Source organism: Triticum aestivum, chromosome 3A (genome assembly GCF_018294505.1).
Source record: "Triticum aestivum cultivar Chinese Spring chromosome 3A, IWGSC CS RefSeq v2.1, whole genome shotgun sequence".
NCBI lineage: Eukaryota > Viridiplantae > Streptophyta > Magnoliopsida > Poales > Poaceae > Triticum > Triticum aestivum.
In genome coordinates this window covers 740439553-740456607 of record NC_057800.1, presented here as the reverse complement: position 1 = coordinate 740456607, position 17055 = coordinate 740439553, and the positions used below count along the sequence as shown (strand labels likewise).

Sequence of the window (17055 nt, the reverse complement as noted above, 5' to 3'; positions counted from 1 at the left end):
GGTGTTTTTGGATAGTGATGTTTGGGCCAATTCTGGGCTGATCAGTCCATAATTTCAAGTCTCCAAATATAAGTTGTAGTGTAGGTCTCAAGCTTTCCAAAGAGTATTTGTTTGTGCTTTTTGGCCAGGCAGTTTCAGAGCAGCCATCAATTTAATGTGCTGTCCAGGAAGTTATTATCCTGAGCGCAGTTTTTTCATTTGCCAGTTTACGGCCTGTTAGAGGTTGAATTAAAATAAACTTTCAACATGATAGTTGTAGATATGTTTCTGTGGATGCTTATACACATATAATTTGTCTGAATTCCTCTTCTATATCGAATCCTATAAAAATATTAAAGGAGGTTGTACTATGTTGGACAGAATTTCATTCTCAGCTTCATCGGCGTCAGCTTCATCACCAAGAGGACGGACTCCGGAAGGTAGCCTCCTCCTAAGGCGCCAGACCGGTAACTCCCGAAACGTCCATCCTTCCTAACATTATTTTCTGGTGATGCACCGTTAGGGTTCGTGTTCATTGCCATTTTGGATTCACATGTGAAGTCTATTTTTGTTAATTACAGTTAATTAATTTCTTAATTCATGGTTGTTTTAGTTGCTGACCATACGATTGGTAGCCTTGGACAGAAGAGGGCCAGCAACAAACAGAAGCAACCATTGTCCTGTCTAGAACATGTATATCTTCAGTTTTGGTTGCCTTCTGTTTACTTGCCAACAAGCGACATTGAGCTCACATATTTACTGTTTGATTTGTTATATACATAATCTGCTAGACGAAGTGTAAAAGGGAAATTCATGCTCGACAATTTTGCATATTTATAAACCTAGATACTACTCTAATTGGTTTTACTTCTTCCATATATTTTCTCCTCCCAGTGTGTATAAATAGTGCACAAAGTTAATTTCTTTTCCGTCTCCACTGCATCTAATTTTAAAGAAAATAGAGAGGAATCTGAGAGATACACAACCAGAAGAATTTTGTTTCTTTGAGTTTTCGACCGTGTCTAACTTTTGGTAAAAGAGAGAGGAATTTGAGATAGATAGACAACCTGAGGAGCTTTGAACAGCTTTGAACGTCCGAGTATGCCGCCGGCCTCCTCGCCGCTGTTGTCGCGTGTCTGGCACCAGTGTGTGGCAGCTGCTGAGATGTGCGCAGTTTACTCCCGGTTCCGTGATGGTGTTGAAAAGCACCTTAACTGAGCCAAGGAATTTAGTAGCTTTGTGGGATGACTAAACAAATTTTTTTGCTCTTCCTATGCTATCTTTCATATTATAATTTTGGTGTCCTGGTATGCAGGGATCAGCTTTGGTGGCATCCGATGCTGCCAGACCACTGGGTTAGAGCAGAGGAAGCTGAAATGGTGTTCGACATTCAGATGGTCATTGTGATCGACCAGATGCGGCGCCTCATGTCACCCCGAGCCTCCAGGGCTTGTTAGCGGTGCTCATAAAGTAAGAATATGCTTGCAAGTGCTCGTTTCCCATATGCTTGCCCATTCCTGTCCCGCATCAAGCTTTCATTTATTTCCCTAAAATTCCTCTAATTTGATGTGTGCATGTCTGAGAAAGAAATAAGAGGAATAAGCTATGGTATGTCTTGGGAAGTACATTATTTCCCTGGCTTGTGAAATTAATGCGCCCAAATTCGCGTACAGTCTGGTTTCGGACTAACAATGCCTCCTTGTGTTATATTGCAACTAGAAAAAGAGATGGACATAATAAAGAAGCTTGGTGAACAAATATATATCTGAACCCTCTACACAGTATAGATGCTATAATTTCTGTTAAATGGAAGTTAGATTCAGATTCTTCAAAATATTATCCTTCAGTCCTATACATACAAGGTACTGTCTTGGCATGGATATAGCCTGCAACCCGCATCTCTAAACAACGCGAACCTATCCATAATCATAAACTTGTGTATTGATCCTCCATTCAGATTTGCAATGGCCCAATGCATTTCGGTCGATATATATGTGATGCCATTGGTTGGCCTGGATCGGATAGCTAGGTTTGATCAATTCGGTTAATATATGTTTATGTTTCTGTTTAGGTTTCCGCACCTTTTGATGCGTGTGCGTGCGGCCATTGAGTAACTTGATCTGTTTTCCTGGCTATTCTATTTCTGTTTAGATTTCGGCACCTTTTAAATGTGCTACCATGGGGGTAACCTGATTCCATTTTAATGGCAACGGGACCTGCAAGTGCATGGCCCACTGCTAATAGTCCTAGAAGCGATCGAAATTGTTGCTATTTTGACTTTGTCTGCTACATGGACTGCTATTCTAATCTCTATGTTTTCCCATTGCTTCGTTCGGTATGTCCACGTAAAACCAGAAATTACATGCATTTGAATGATGATAGCTTAGCACTTGATGATAAATGTGATGTTGTTTTATGTTAATGTGAAACCCGATCTATCGGTTGTTAGTTTGAATCAGTACCCAAGCCATCCTCCTCACTGCCCTCCTCTCAGTTATTTAGGTAGTTCTTCCTTCTTGGGTAACAATGAGAAAACGATTAGGTTAGTTACACAGTATACTTCATGATTGCGGTAGGCACAAAATGCTTGGCAGACTAAAATAACTATGCCTCGTTTCTATTATTAAGCTCTGAGTGTATATTGAGATGCCTTTGTACAATGAAAGATCCATGGGGTTGTTTGTTTGCTTGTAGATTTCTGTGCAGATATTTGAATTGTGCAAATATTTAATTTGATTTATAATTTGTTGTCTCTTGATGTCGCTAATTTTGTATGAGCTGGAGGTGATAGTGAAGGTCGATATTTTGATCTTGAATGGAATTTTCATCTTCTTGATTTTCCTCTATCTATGTAGAGGTCTCAAGAAAGATAAAAGAACTTGTGGTTCAAGCAGCAAGAAGATAGCCAGCCTAAATGAATCAAAACAAGAACAAGCGTCGGGAATTTACAAATGAGGAAGTGCAGCTGGTATGGCCTCTCTGTTTTACCCGAAATCAACCAGAGGAAAAACTGTTGGACAATCATCTTCTTGCCATTTTATAGTTGACTTCCTGCCATGATTTGCTTCCTAAAAGAAATAGCAGTCAACTTGAAATAAGTAATTTATCTAGCTACAAATGCTTATTCTAGACTGATTATGTTTCTTCCAATTGCGGTCAGTGTTTTTTAGTTGACACTTTAGTCTACATATCTGCCAAATATTTACATGTTTGCATGGCCAGAAAAAAAATCAGATACTGTACTTAAGCGTTAGTGATGGGTTAGTTATTCTACTTCTTTCGGCTAAATGTTTAGCAAGGACTGCATGTTTGAAACAACTAACTCACCTTGCTTTTGGTACATTTTCCTTGTATATAACTCGCTTTTCTATTTCTCGGGGACAAGAACACCATATAGAGATTTGAGAGGTTGGCCCTGGTTTTAGAAACAAATGCGCCTGATGGTTTAAATTTATTCTGCTCCTTACATCAGGGTCTGTGGTACTTTCAGACTTGAGGGAAGATTTTACTGTATGATATAAATTAAATCATTTGTTTCTACTACATGTTAAAGGAGTTGGCCAATGTTGGCATGAAGCCATAAAAGTTAGCTGGATGTGGAGGAATTTGGTAGTGGTGGTGAATTGGCACCTTTTCCTTGCTTGCCATCATGCCATGATTTGAAATTTAGTTGTCAGGCTACGTAATTCACACGGAGACCAGCGAAAGGAATTCGTGCGCTCCATCATACATTTGCGCCTCTAAACTTAGTTTGTTGACTAAATTGTGTAGTTCCCTTTTGCCGTTCTCTACTCCTTTTGCAGTTTTAACCGTAAAATATGATATATGATATAATGGTTATTTTGTACATCGAGCAGGTGATGTAATTACTTTCAATAGCGCTTCAGCTCTGCAATCGACAGTTTGACCTCATGCTAGGGCAGCCTCAGCCAGTTGCCTCTTCTATCAAAGGTAAAGAACAGAAGCCTTTTTATTGATATTGCTGTATGGAAAGTTTACTGGAAATTATGATTCTAAGTGGGTGTGAATAACATGCTTTGTCTTGAAATAATGACATATGGAGAAATAAGTATATACCTCCAAGGGAACTGTCATGTGTTTGCGGATAGGATTCTGAAAGCTTATAAACTTATTTTCAAAGCTTGCCTAATAATTTTATCATATAAGTTGAAATTCAGTAAAACATTCCCACTTGACAATGATCTATTGTTATTCCCTTAAATGTTGATCCAAGTGTCATAAATGGCACAAGATGCAGTTTTGATTAGATTTTGAGTGAAATTTATACTGTCTTGCGGTGATGCATGATGTTATTTATTTCATTAGAGAGAGATAAGTGTTAACCTATTAAGTTAATTAGGGTGACCGATTTAATGCTTATGTTAATTATTTGCAGTTTATTTACGGGAGAAAATAGTGGTAGTTTATTTATTGTCATTGGTTAAGACTGCTGCTATTAGATCTATATGGTTGCGGTAAATCTTCAATTATTTGCTAAATTGAGGGCTTAATGTTCCGCTATTAGGTTAATTAGGCTAGCAGCTTTTAGCACTTCTCATCTATTGGTTCAGCTATTATTTTGTGAGAAAGAAAATTTACCCTCGCTTTGTCCCTACAGGATAATGACTACCTGATAGTGATTCCTTATGCTCACATCTTTGGCCTCATGCTGCAAGCTCTAAAGCTGCCCCCTGCAACTTACCAGCACAAAATATACCCAGGCGGAAAGAATCGTGTGACAGTGACTTTCATTTCTACTTTGGAATTGCTAGATGGTTCACTTGTCCCGAGTTCTATACCAGGTGCAATCTTAGATAGCTATGAAGATGCAGAAGTCAGTGCTGCTATGGAGGCTATTAGATTCATGGAGAATGCATATGGCAAAGAAATGAGAGGCTACCACTACACCCATGTCAAGAGGCTAGAAAATCAAGTGACGCACCTGGTCAAATGGTTGACTTCATCGAATGAGGCAATCAAGAAGCTGCACAAAACATGCTACTACGCTGTCAGGTACATGAACTCATATTCTACCCAGATAGAAAACACAACAGCTGCTTGCCACCTGAAAGGTCAGGACAACACCAAAGGAGTTATGAAAACAGCTCTTGCAAGCATCGAAGGACTGACGCAAAGGCTACGCTACATTGCTATGAAGTTTGAGCAGCGCCTTGAAGCAACCAGCAACAATTTCTGGTAAACTTTGCTGAATGTATCCTGGATAGCGTGCTTCATCGGTTACCGCAACAACCACCTTTTGTTTCATATCTATCAGACCAGCATCTTTCCCATTTTGGACTACTCCCAGCAAGATATGTATAGACTTTAGTCCTCCCTTGCTGCCTCTATGGTGAAAAGTAGTCTATGATGTAGTTTACGATCTTTAGATTTTATTGTTGTCTGTATAGTCAAGAGCGGTTTACCATCGCTTATTGTATATATGTGAAGGTCTCCTCTTCTACTATTGTTTCACAACACTATGACCGAAGAAAACAACCTTTCCTTTTATCCATGCTTTCACACTAATGTTTGCATCAAACATTCCCTGTGATCATATCTGCAGCACTTAGGATGTGTTTGGTTTTAGGAACCAACCGGAATATAATGGGTCGGACTCGTTCCTCGGCCACGTTCTAGCGTTCAGTTGGTAACTGGGACGGAACCCACTCGTTCCCATCGAGCGAATATTCCGCTGAGATCCGGAACCGAGCGGTTTCTCCAAATCGAGCGGACCACGCGGAACCGTGCTCAGCGCTCGTCCCTCTCTATCTCGCACGTCGTACTCCACTTGCACGAAGCCCCCTCGATCCATCCCTCCTGATCCAAGCCGCCGGCCGGTCCTCTCCTAGATCCGCGCCGCCGGCTGGTCCTCTCCCTCGCCTCATCCTGAATCGGCTGACGGGCGGCGGGTGCACGGCTCACGGCCGAGAAGACGGGCGGCAGTGGGCAGCGGGGCTCACGCTGGGAAGACGAGCGGTGGAATCCAGTGCTCGGCGGGTAGTTGAAGAGGGTGGCGGCTGACGCTGGTGGCACCAGCGGGCCCATGGCCAAGGCCGGGAAGAAGGGCGCCTGATTCCAGGCGGCAGCCATGGCGAGCTTAGAAGAATTCAGGAAGGTTCAATTGGCTAATCCATGTAAGCAACGATCCTCAAAACTGGATATGGTTCTGATAATCTGATGTGAATGTCTAGAACAGTGTGATCTTCATGTATGCCGGGCGAGGCGAGATAGGAGAATCGAGGGATGTTTTCACTTTGGTGGAGGCACCTGACTTGTTTTCCTCGATGATGAAAAGACAAAGAAAATGTTATTTTGGAATTAGAAAAGAAAGCTCAGGAACATATTATCAATGTTGCGTATGATACCAGAAAAGCAAACACCAATTTGAACAATTTTCATTCCATACCATTCCACCAACTAAACATGGAGACGTAACCGTTCCATTCCACTACATTCTTATACCAAACACAGAGACGGAACCATTCCATTTCTATGGAACGGAACCATGACATTCCATTACACTTTGTTCCTGAACCAAACACACCCTTACAAGCTCATATTAAGATTTCCCAATCGATCCTGTACACATTCAACCAATGTATATAAGCTATTCTTTTTGAACAATAATATGTTAGAGCATACTCTCACATCGATTAGCTTACATTCGGCCTTTGCGCCATTGGCGCAACGGGTCATCTAGTGTTTGAATAACAGCAGCTCTGCCACGGGAATCAAGCCCTAATACTCTGGCGGGAGGCTGCAAAAGATTCGAATTTGATGGGCCTAGTAGGCTACTAGACAAGACGTGAAGGGCCCCACGTGACTAGGCCCATCAAACAGCTATGCGTTCCACTGAACGACGGACAACCAACAGGACTGGACGACTCCTCTGTGCAAGTACGACGCGTGTAATCTCGTTCCTTCTATCAGGCAACGCATAGCTGTTTTACTCTGGCATCCTCTTTCTCCTCTTTTGTATCTGCTTGCAGCACCATGGATCTGGAGAGCAGCGAGCTCGCTTCTTTCAACAGGAAAAGAGGTGGAGACACCAACGAGGCAGAGGAGCCCATCATGGCGATAGCGGCAGCGGCCGAACAGATTTTGATTGCGGCGCCTCCAGATCCATCCGCAATGACGTCCGTCTCCATCTGCCTGGATCAGAGGTATGTTATAATCTGGCATCCTCTTTTGTCTTCCTTTCCATCTCCTCGTATACACTATGGATCTCAAACTCAGCGACCTAGCTTCTTTCAACAGTTAAATAGGTGGAGACACCACCGAGGCAGAGGATTCCATCAGCGCCGGGGTGAGATGCGGATGGGAGACGAGGGGCGGCTGATAAGACATAACAGAGGGGAGTCAGATGCGCTAGGACCCACAAGTACTAGCATACAGGGCTATACCTAGGTTTGATTACTGTTTACCTGCGCACGGCAGCGCCTGCAAATGACGCTGCATGCAACCGCTGCGCGCTCGTGCCGCTCCTTTCCTGCACAAATCGCATAGCAAGCCAACGGTCTAGATAGGAGGGACCGCGGAGCTCGAGCTAGGAAGGAACTTTGTGTTAAGATAAGGAAGGGGGTGGCACATGCAGCTTGTCCATAATATACATTTTAGGAAGCATGATTTGGCTGTCGACTAAGTAAAAAACATGGAGCCTACAAGTACATGCAGGGCATAGAGCCAAAGAAAAACTAAACACAATGTAGAAGCACAAGATTGATATGTATGAAGCAAACTGGCCTAGTGTAGAAGCCTTGGCGTGGTAAATATGAAGTAAACTGTAAGGACTGACGTTGTAATCCTATATGTACGAATCATGAAAAGCAGGAAGCATGGTATGGATGCAATATCAACATACTTTCTATATGATGAGGATAGTCAGGACCAAGAGGTTGGATGAGGACAATGATTCTGTCATGAAGATACACAATGGAGTAGAACTATATCAAGACCTCCCACAATCCATAGGTGAGATGAGGATGGTACCTGCAGATGAGGGGGGCGACTCCAGCAATGTTCCTCGCGTGCCAGATACATCCGGTGACCGAGACGAAGATCTACCGCGGTGGACTGGATGCCGTGGTGCTCGAAGCAATTGTAGATGACCGAGACGGCGATGGGGCTGCGAGCTCGCTGGTCGTGCGCGTCGTAACTAATGCCAGGCATAACCACACGATGGGACAGCGCACCGGCATGGCTAGTTTCACGGGCATGGACAGAGGCTGTTCATGGTGGTGAGAACAGGGGCGACGACGAGATTGACGCTGTCGGGTGTAGTTATGGAGATAGGACGAGGAGACTGATGCGTTTATGGTAGGTGAGATTATTACGGGAGGAGTTATGGGTGATGATGTGGCTAGATAATGGTGTATTTTGGAAACGAATAAAAGGATTTAGGAGGCCATCTCAACCGTGAGATGAAAAAGACATCAACGACCCGCGCATGGTCTGGTAAACGTCTGCTATCAGACGGCTGCTAGTAGTGTTTCCCTATGTTAAGCCCATAATAATGGATGATTTGGTTTTACTTTTGTAAACTGATGCAATAATGCATGATTATGTTTCCACCTTTGTAAGCTCCGCATGCGCTTGTATTCAAGGGGAAAACAATGTGACAAAGATTGGTATTGTAAGTCCATTTATTTCAAGATAATTGTACGAGTTTATTGGTTGGAGCCGCGCTTGTTTATGAAAACTGATTAATATGATTACCTTCACATGTGGAGTGACTTAGTTACAGGCATGCGCGTTGTGTCAAGATGTTTATGAGGCATGTTGTGGAAAAAATTACAGAAGATCAAACCCGTATGAGATAGATAACGTGTTCTCTTTTGTTCAGAGTTGCGTGACGTGATAACCTAAAACCGTTGGCCGCTTGTCATAACATGATCAGTGGAAAATAAAACAAAAGATCACGGGATGCCAAAATAGGAGAAGCGCGATCTGAGAAACTTGGCTAAATATCTGGAGGACAAGGTTGAGCACCACTCAACACGTAGTACCCTACCGACGTGATCCCCTGCACGTCATTGTCGATGATTCCGTCTTCCTTGTAGTACACGTCGCTACCATTGTTGTTTAAGCTCGCCAAGAACTCCTTGGCTCGGTAGGAGAAACACCCCCGCGTCGCCCCCCACTCGGGCGACTCAGGTCGCACCCCAACCCTAACTGCCGTCGGAGCCTAACTCATCTTCCTTCCTACCTCCCGCCGCCACCGGCCTACGCCCGGAGGCCGACAGTGGTGGCGGCCCTTCCTCCCTCCCACGTCTCAGGGGTGGCGGGGCCCCAACGTGCGTGGAGGTGCGGCCAATCGAGAAGCGGGGGCGATGGTTTAACAATGACGGCGGTGGTCGGCCCTGCCTTGGGCCACGGGCGGCTGCTGGCCTAGATCGGGCGGCGGCGCATTGCGGTCTTCGGCGGCACGTCATCTGGCTTTAGATCGGCGACGGCGTCGAGGGCCTGGTGGACTGCTCGGTGGCACCTCTGGCAGATCTGTTCTGGCCGGTGTAGCCAGCGGTGGTGGTCATCTTCTTCGTCGGAGGTGGCCGGCTAGAGGCTTGGTGATCAGATCTCGAGATCCATCATCTAGTCCCGGCTGCGAGTTGGGGAGACATGGTTGCCGGTGAAAACCGAGCCGACGGCAGGCGATGGCGGCATTCTACGCCGTTACCTTGATGAATACATCGTCGTGTAACTACTGTCGACTCACTCATGCTGCTCCGGGGGAAACCCTAGGATCTGGTGTTCCAGATTGGACTATGGCGGCACTGCGGTGTCGTTTCTCTCTTGAGAGCATCGTTTGTGGAGCAGCACTGGAAGTCAGAGGCAGGAGGTGGAGCGGCTTCGCCTTGCATGGAGCTTCGGTGGAGATGTAGTTATGCCTGACCGACAGGTGCTACGCTTTATCAGGCCTGGTTGGCAGGTGCTACGCACGACCGATCTTCCAAAGACTTCAAGCTGTGTTGGCTGGTGATACTTGGCAGCATGGTGCTGAGGTGTATCGGTGGCAACCGCGACGTGCTTAGCTGTTTGCGCGTAGGGAGGTGTTGCCGTTGGGCACCATGGTGGCATCGACGACAGCTAGACCGAGCAAGGTTGATGCTCAGTACAACTCTGAAGATGGAGCGGTGGCAGTTGGCGGCGGCGGCCTCTGAGAGCGCACCGGACCGATGTGTGCCCCAGACCCGGCAAGTGACTAGGTTGGGGCCTCAGGTCTTAGATGTTAACCTTGGCTGTGAGCAGTGGCGGAGCCACCCTCCCAGCGACCCTGTGCAGCTGCCCGGGCTCTGCCCAAATACTTCCATTAAATTACACTAAGGGACTGAGAATTAATCACCAATCTTTGTGGGCAAATGCCTATGGAGCACACCCCTTTGTATTTTGCCCCGGCTCCATGGACGGGCTAGCTCCACCACTGGCTGCGAGGTCTGTAGTATTAGACCCGAACTATCAGCATCCCTTCATCAATTGGATAGGAAGCAGCGGCAAATGTTGTCTAGACGGTGGCTTTAGACTTACTGTTGTATTTTTTTGTAAGATTTTTTATGAATAATTAATAAAGTGGCTGCACGCATCGTCCAGATGCAGAGGCCGGGGGTCTTCCTCCTTTTCCAAAAAAAAGAACTCCTTGGCTCGTCAGGAACTCCTTGGCATAGGGCATGGTTGATTTACTCTGTGCACAATATTCACTTTACTAGTCTGCCCTCCGTTGCAGCTTATCTCGGTTGGAAGCGATCAGTTAGCTTATCTTCACTAGGTGGCACTGAAGATTGGCAGCCGGGTCTCACTGTCGATGGCATTCACTGTCTATCTCTGCAGCATGAACCACAAGCCAGGCAATAATGCAATGCGATTTATTCTGGGAATAAATGAGCCGGCTGTCAAAGACTTGTCAAACACCCCCTTCGATGGGCTAGAATATCCTGCACAAGAAGTCAGGCATTGACTGACTTGAGAGGTCACTCTGCGGCAGCAACGCCACAAGAAAAAATCAACCACATCAACATCCTCTGGACTGGAGTCCTTACTTTTCTTGTTCCTTCGTGTGGCCCCTCATCCGCAATGGGGGAGCATCTGTTAGAATGTAAACGGAATTGTTAGTAACTAATTTTGTCATAATAAACAATACATCAAATTGATGATAGACATTACCACTCCGTTCTCCATAAAACAGGCGCGGTGACCGTTGTCGAAAGCATGATCAAGCATCGTGTACTTCACGCCGATTTCTGGCGCAAGGGGTGGCCGCCTATAACAATTAAACAATTAGAAATGATGTCATTTTCAACCAACTTGTATCATTTTGAACAAACATGAACATATCAAGTCCAAATATAAATGAATCATATTCAACCAACATTCATCATTTATCATATATTCAACCAATATAAATGATCAATGTAAATAAATTATTCACCAACATTCATCATTTATCGTATATTGAAACAATTAGAAAATTGCATATACATCATTCATCAAAATCCATCATATGACCATTTGTTCAAAAAATGCATATACATATTTCAATCACATGTAAGCAACTACTTACAATCCCTCCAACATCAATCACATCACCACTTGTTCAAAAATAATGTTAATCTCCAACTACCTTCGTGATGAACTAGGGTTCATATCAAAACTACACATAATCTCCACAACTAGTTATTAGAGTTTATATTCAACTATATACATCATATATAATGAACCTAAGCAATCCTAGGATAAAAAAAAGTAAAAAGATAGATTTGTTTGCACCAAATAATGCATCAAATTGAAAGCGTTTCGAGTAGAACTAATTGGAGGGATTGAGAGAGCTTACTTTTCCCGTTTTGGAGCCATCTCGATCCGCAAAAATGGTGCCCAAACGAAGGAGATCGGAGGGGGGAGTGGAGGGGATGAGAGAGAGCTTGTGCTCTCTGTTCTTGCGCCGCCCCGCGGCTAGGGGAAGAAGATGGGGGCGGGTTCGTGGATGGGCCCCACGAGCCGGCCGCGCGGGTTTATAAGGTTTCAGCTCCTACCGCCAGAGCCTACAGCGGTAGGATTACAGAGCCTACCGCCGTGGGCTCTGGCGGTAGGGTGGACGGCAGGAGACGGTTCCGTTTACTTGGGGCTAACATGGACAAGTGGGCTACCGCCGATCCCTTTGGCGGTAGCATGCACAGGCCTACCGCCGTGTAGCCCGGCGGTAGGCAAAAGGGTCAGATCCCGAATTTTTTTGAACCGGGATCAGATTCCGATTTTGTTTGCAAAAAGGGTCAAAACACGAAATTTTGCCCCACTAGGTGGGGACTGAAGATTGCTGGCCGGCCTCCGTTGTTGACGAGCAGGATAACAATCACAACAGGTTGAATGGTACGATCCCACGTTCTCGTGATGCCCTGTCCTACCTACTGCTGGTGAGTTTCTTGTGTGGTTCCCCCCATTTTCATGCTGTAATTTTTGCGAGCTCATTTGGTTCCTCTCACATTTGGTTTCCTCCGTACGTGGTGTATCAGGAACATATTTTATATCGGCCTCTTTAATGGAGTGACTTGCTGAGGTCTTCCTGCGGCACGGCGTACAAGGTCACGGTCATGATCATCTCTTTCACATGCATTGTATCAAGTACACCACTGTTGGAACCGCAGCCCTCTCTCACTCTTGGCTAGAGGTAGAAGAAGACACAAGAAATTACGGGCCGACGCACGAAGGCCGTCGTGGGCGCACGCACGCCCTAATCTTCCTTATCTTTTTAATGGCTACATAGCTGACTCTCACTACAAGCAGTACAAGGGAATGGAGTTTATACGGATGCATGCACTACCCCGTACCCAACTCCTCCGGATCACCCGGCCACGATCCACATGTGCTGCTGCGCACAGGACGCGCTCCTACGCGCCCACGCTGCTGCACTCCGACAGATCGCCAATCCTATCCTGTGAGTCTCGCTAACGACCTGAGCCAACTATCCATACGACTCCTAACTCGAGCACGCCTCGGCCAAACACCGGCGTACCGACCTGGACTAGACACACACGTACACACACGCGCAAACACCCGCCATGGACTCGACCGTGCACTGACACCGGTCGCCACCATCACGGGGCATGGCTTGATGCTAACAACCACTGCCACATCCACATGGGGATGTACGAGGGTCATCATCTGCTCTCACATGTCACCAAAGCACACACCACATCCACATGAACCCTTGGCGATAGGTATAACTACTGTATGTTCTGAATTTTTACTGCTGCCGTGCTCTTGGTGATGGATTCACATAGCTCGGTTGCAAGCTATCCGTGGAGTTGGAGACTGAAGATGCCATTCCCAAATCCCAACCAGTTGAGTTTTTTGTGAGGTTCGCCATTTACATGATGCAAGTTTGCATGTTCATTTGTTTCCTCTTTGTGCAGAGGAAACGACCTTTGGAAACCCACAAAATCCGCACGGGAAATGTGTAACGTGGTTTTGTTAGGAATAGACAGAGATTGGCCCTGGACTGACTTACTGAGGTCTTTCTGCGGCATGGAGTATGAGGTCATGGTCATCTTCTTCACATTGTATATTGAGCACACATGCACACGAATCCTGTTCCAGTCATCCTTGGGTCAACTGTATGTTCGTAACCATTGGTATATATATGAAATAAGGAAGGCAGTCATGAAAGTGGTACCTACAACTACAAGAGAGGCCACTCCTGCCTGACCTAAATTTCTCTAGTGCAAGGTGTAGTGTAGAACTGTAGATCGATGATGGGCATCTTCACTAGTAGAAAAAGGATCTAATATGAAACTCATTAGTCCCGGTTTGTAATTGAACCGGCACAAATGTGACCATTAGTGCCGGTTCCAATGGCCAGGCGGGCGGCGCTCATTAGTACCGGTTCGTGGCGAACCTTTAGTACCGGTTCGTGCCACGAACCGGTACTAAAGAGGTGGTTTCCTTTAGTACGGGTTGGTGGCTCCAACCGGTACTAAAGGGGGGGGGTCTTTAGTACCGGTTGGAGCCACCAACCGGTACTAAAGGTGGTGCGCTGCCACCCGCAGTGCACAATGTTTAGTCCCACCTTGCTAGTTGAGAGGAGCTCGCACCGGTTTATAAGCCCCGCCGCGACTACCGTGTCGAGCTCCTCTCTAAGCAGGCCTTTGTGGGCCTATTGCAAGTCTTCCGCCCTGTGGGGCCTACTGGATCGTACGGGCCTGCATTCTGGCCTAACTAGAGATTGGGTTTCTAGTCGTATGCAGACCGTACCAGCCCCCAACAACTCTGGCATCCCGAGTTGTAACAGGCCAGCATAGCCCTGAGGGGAACTGGGCGCATACCATCTCCATGAAATCTGGTGTCAGTGTCTACAACTTGTCTTTTAAGCCGCCGGGGAGGTCCTTCCATCTTCATGACATTGCTCTAAAGATCACCGGCTGCGACCTGGATGTGTACTCTGTCAAAGAGTATGCCACCCAGTCAATCTGTGCCATGGTGTGCCCAGATCCAGAAATCACCGAGATGGAAGCTATGCACGACTGTAATGGCTTTGGATGTTGTCGTGTACATCTGGACGACTTTGCTATTGCTAACAAGACCTCCCAACTGTGGGATAGAATCAGCACGACTAGTGATGTGCTAACTAACTTCACGCTATCGTGGCAGATAGTTGGCCAATCCAACTGCATTGCTGCCGAGAAAAACAGGACAAACTATGCTTGTATCAGCGAGCATGCCGAGTGCATCGACGGAAACCATGGCTACAGCTGCGAGTGCAGGGCTTACTATGAAGGCAATCCCTACACTAAGATGGTTGCTCAGGTGACTTCTCTTTTCCTGATCTAGCGACCAAACGCACAGTTATTAGGTATTTTGGGCATTGATACATGCTAACCTATCACTGATCAAACTAGGGTATAAGTTAAATCCTAGGAGGGGCTGATTGTACCCGTTGGTGTGGTAACACTAGTGTGCAATTTCTGTTCTTTGCACGGAAAAAGTTCCTGAACTGCACAAATATGACATTATCAGCTGCCCTCATGGGGGAGGAGAAACATGTCATCATTGACTAAGGTTTTTTTTGGGGGGGGGGAGTGGGCGGAAAAGCCGGTTTTCGGAAAATCTCGGGAATTCCGGATTTATTTTGGAGATCACTGAAATTTCCGGTTTCTTGTCGGTAACTGGAATTTCGGTCCGAGGAAAAAACCCTCTCATTGACATAAGTATTGACGAAGGGACCGTTAACGCCACCCGTTCTGACCTACTAGGGAGATATATCATATCTGAAAGTTTAATCTTTTTTCCTGTTCTGGGTCATTCTCCTCTGTGCAATGGGTTAGTGCTAATCTAAGTTTTTCACAGGCCCAACAGAATAGGTCTGGATATGCTTGCGTGAGTACCAACAGCAAGTGTGTGAAACTAAGTGTTAAAGACTTCAATTCTGTTGATAGAGTCTATGCTGGTTACGTTAAACAGTTGCTACTTGTAGTTTGTTTTATCATTCATGTAGGCTTCACGTACTTAGATATTGTTTCATGTTAACTAAATGAAGTATAATCTTCTGATTTCTGTGTTGTAGATTTTTCTATGCATCTTATCCGTATTTTGTTAATTTCGGATATTAATGAATGCCTTGAACCGGGCAATTGTAAAGGGACCTGCCATAATACCAACGGAAGCTTTAGTTGTACAGAATGTCCTCACAAGACTGAGTATGATCCATTAAAAATGCAGTGCACTAAGAGACAACAGTCTCTGCTCTTATGTAAGACTATAATTGTTACATTTTTTATAGATAGAACAGAAACTTAAAATAGCTTAATGCCTGCAGGTGTAATTATTGGGCTGCCATGTGGTTTTGGTGTTCTACTTTTGAGCTTCAGTGTAGTGCTTCTCACTCGTAGATGGAAAATAAATGTTCAAAAGCGACGATGCAAGAACTATTTCCGGAAGAACCAAGGTTTTCTCCTAGAAAGATTGATATCATCTGATAAAAGTGCAAACGAGAATACAAAGATTTTCTCGTTAGAAGAGCTGGAGAAGGCAACCAATAACTCTGATCCTACACGTATCATTGGCCGTGGGGGTCATGGCATGGTTTACAAAGGCATATTATCCGATCAGCGTGTTGTTGCAATAGAAAAGTCTAAGTTCATTGAGGAGTGTGAGATCAGTCAGTTCATTAATGAGGTCGCAGTCCTCTCTGAGATAAATCACAGAAATATTGTGAAGCAATTTGTATGTTGTCTCAAAACCGAGGTTCCACTGCTGGTTTATGATTATGTATCCAGTGGCTCACTGTCTGAAGTTCTTCATGCAGATGTAAGTAATGATCTTTCTTTGTCTTGGGGTGATTACTTAAGGATTGCCCTGTAAACAGCAGGTGCTCTGTCTTATCTCCACTCTTCAGCTTCAATATCAATCTTCCATCGTGACGTGAAGTGCTCCAATATACTCTTGGATGGGAACTACACAGCTAAAGTTTCCGATTTTGGCGCATCCAGATTGGTTCCGATCAATCAAACACACATTGTCATGAATGTGCAAGGTACATTTGGGTACTTAGATCCAGAGTATTTCCATACCAGGCAGTTGAACGGGAAGAGCGACATGTACAGTTTTGGTATGGTACTAGTGGAGTTGCTTCTCAGAAAGAAGCCTGTTTTTACAAGTGAATCAGGCACAATTAAGAATTTGTCAAATTATTTTCTCCAGGAGTTCAATGAGGGGAGAATCACAGGTATTGTTAATTCTCAGGTCCTGGAGGAGGCAACCGAGGAAGAGATCAACGGTGTCGCCTCTCTTGCAGAGCGATGCTTAAGACTGTGTGGTGAAGAAAGACCCACCATGAAGCAAGTGGAGACCGAACTGCAGACCCTACGAGCAAAGTTGGTGAACTCATATCAAGCAAACCTTAGAAATGAAGAGCAAATACAACCAAGTTGGTTAACTCGAAGATCTGGAGCTGATCATCAATCTTCTGTGACGATATTGGACGTCAAAGCCGACGTGCAGTCCGGAGGCTGTTACAGCTTGGAGGTAGAGTTCATGGCATCTGCTAGCCTTCCACGCTAGATGCATATGTTAAAGGAGACCACTAGGGATCAGACT

General features: G+C 45.3%; 1 long non-coding RNA gene and 1 pseudogene across 1 annotated transcript; one reads left to right on the top strand and one right to left on the bottom strand.

Moving 5' to 3' along the window:
- Window positions 1–6395: 6395 nt before the first annotated feature.
- On the bottom strand, window positions 6396–8299 carry LOC123059629 (uncharacterized). The gene is made up of 3 exons (XR_006427514.1): window positions 7969–8299; window positions 7404–7525; window positions 6396–7314 (listed from the first exon to the last, which is right to left on the bottom strand). It is a non-coding gene; the product is annotated as an uncharacterized lncRNA (long non-coding RNA).
- A 5993-nt stretch (window positions 8300–14292) lies between these two features.
- LOC123057347 (putative wall-associated receptor kinase-like 16) lies at window positions 14293–17019 on the top strand (annotated as a pseudogene).
- Window positions 17020–17055: the final 36 nt, after the last annotated feature.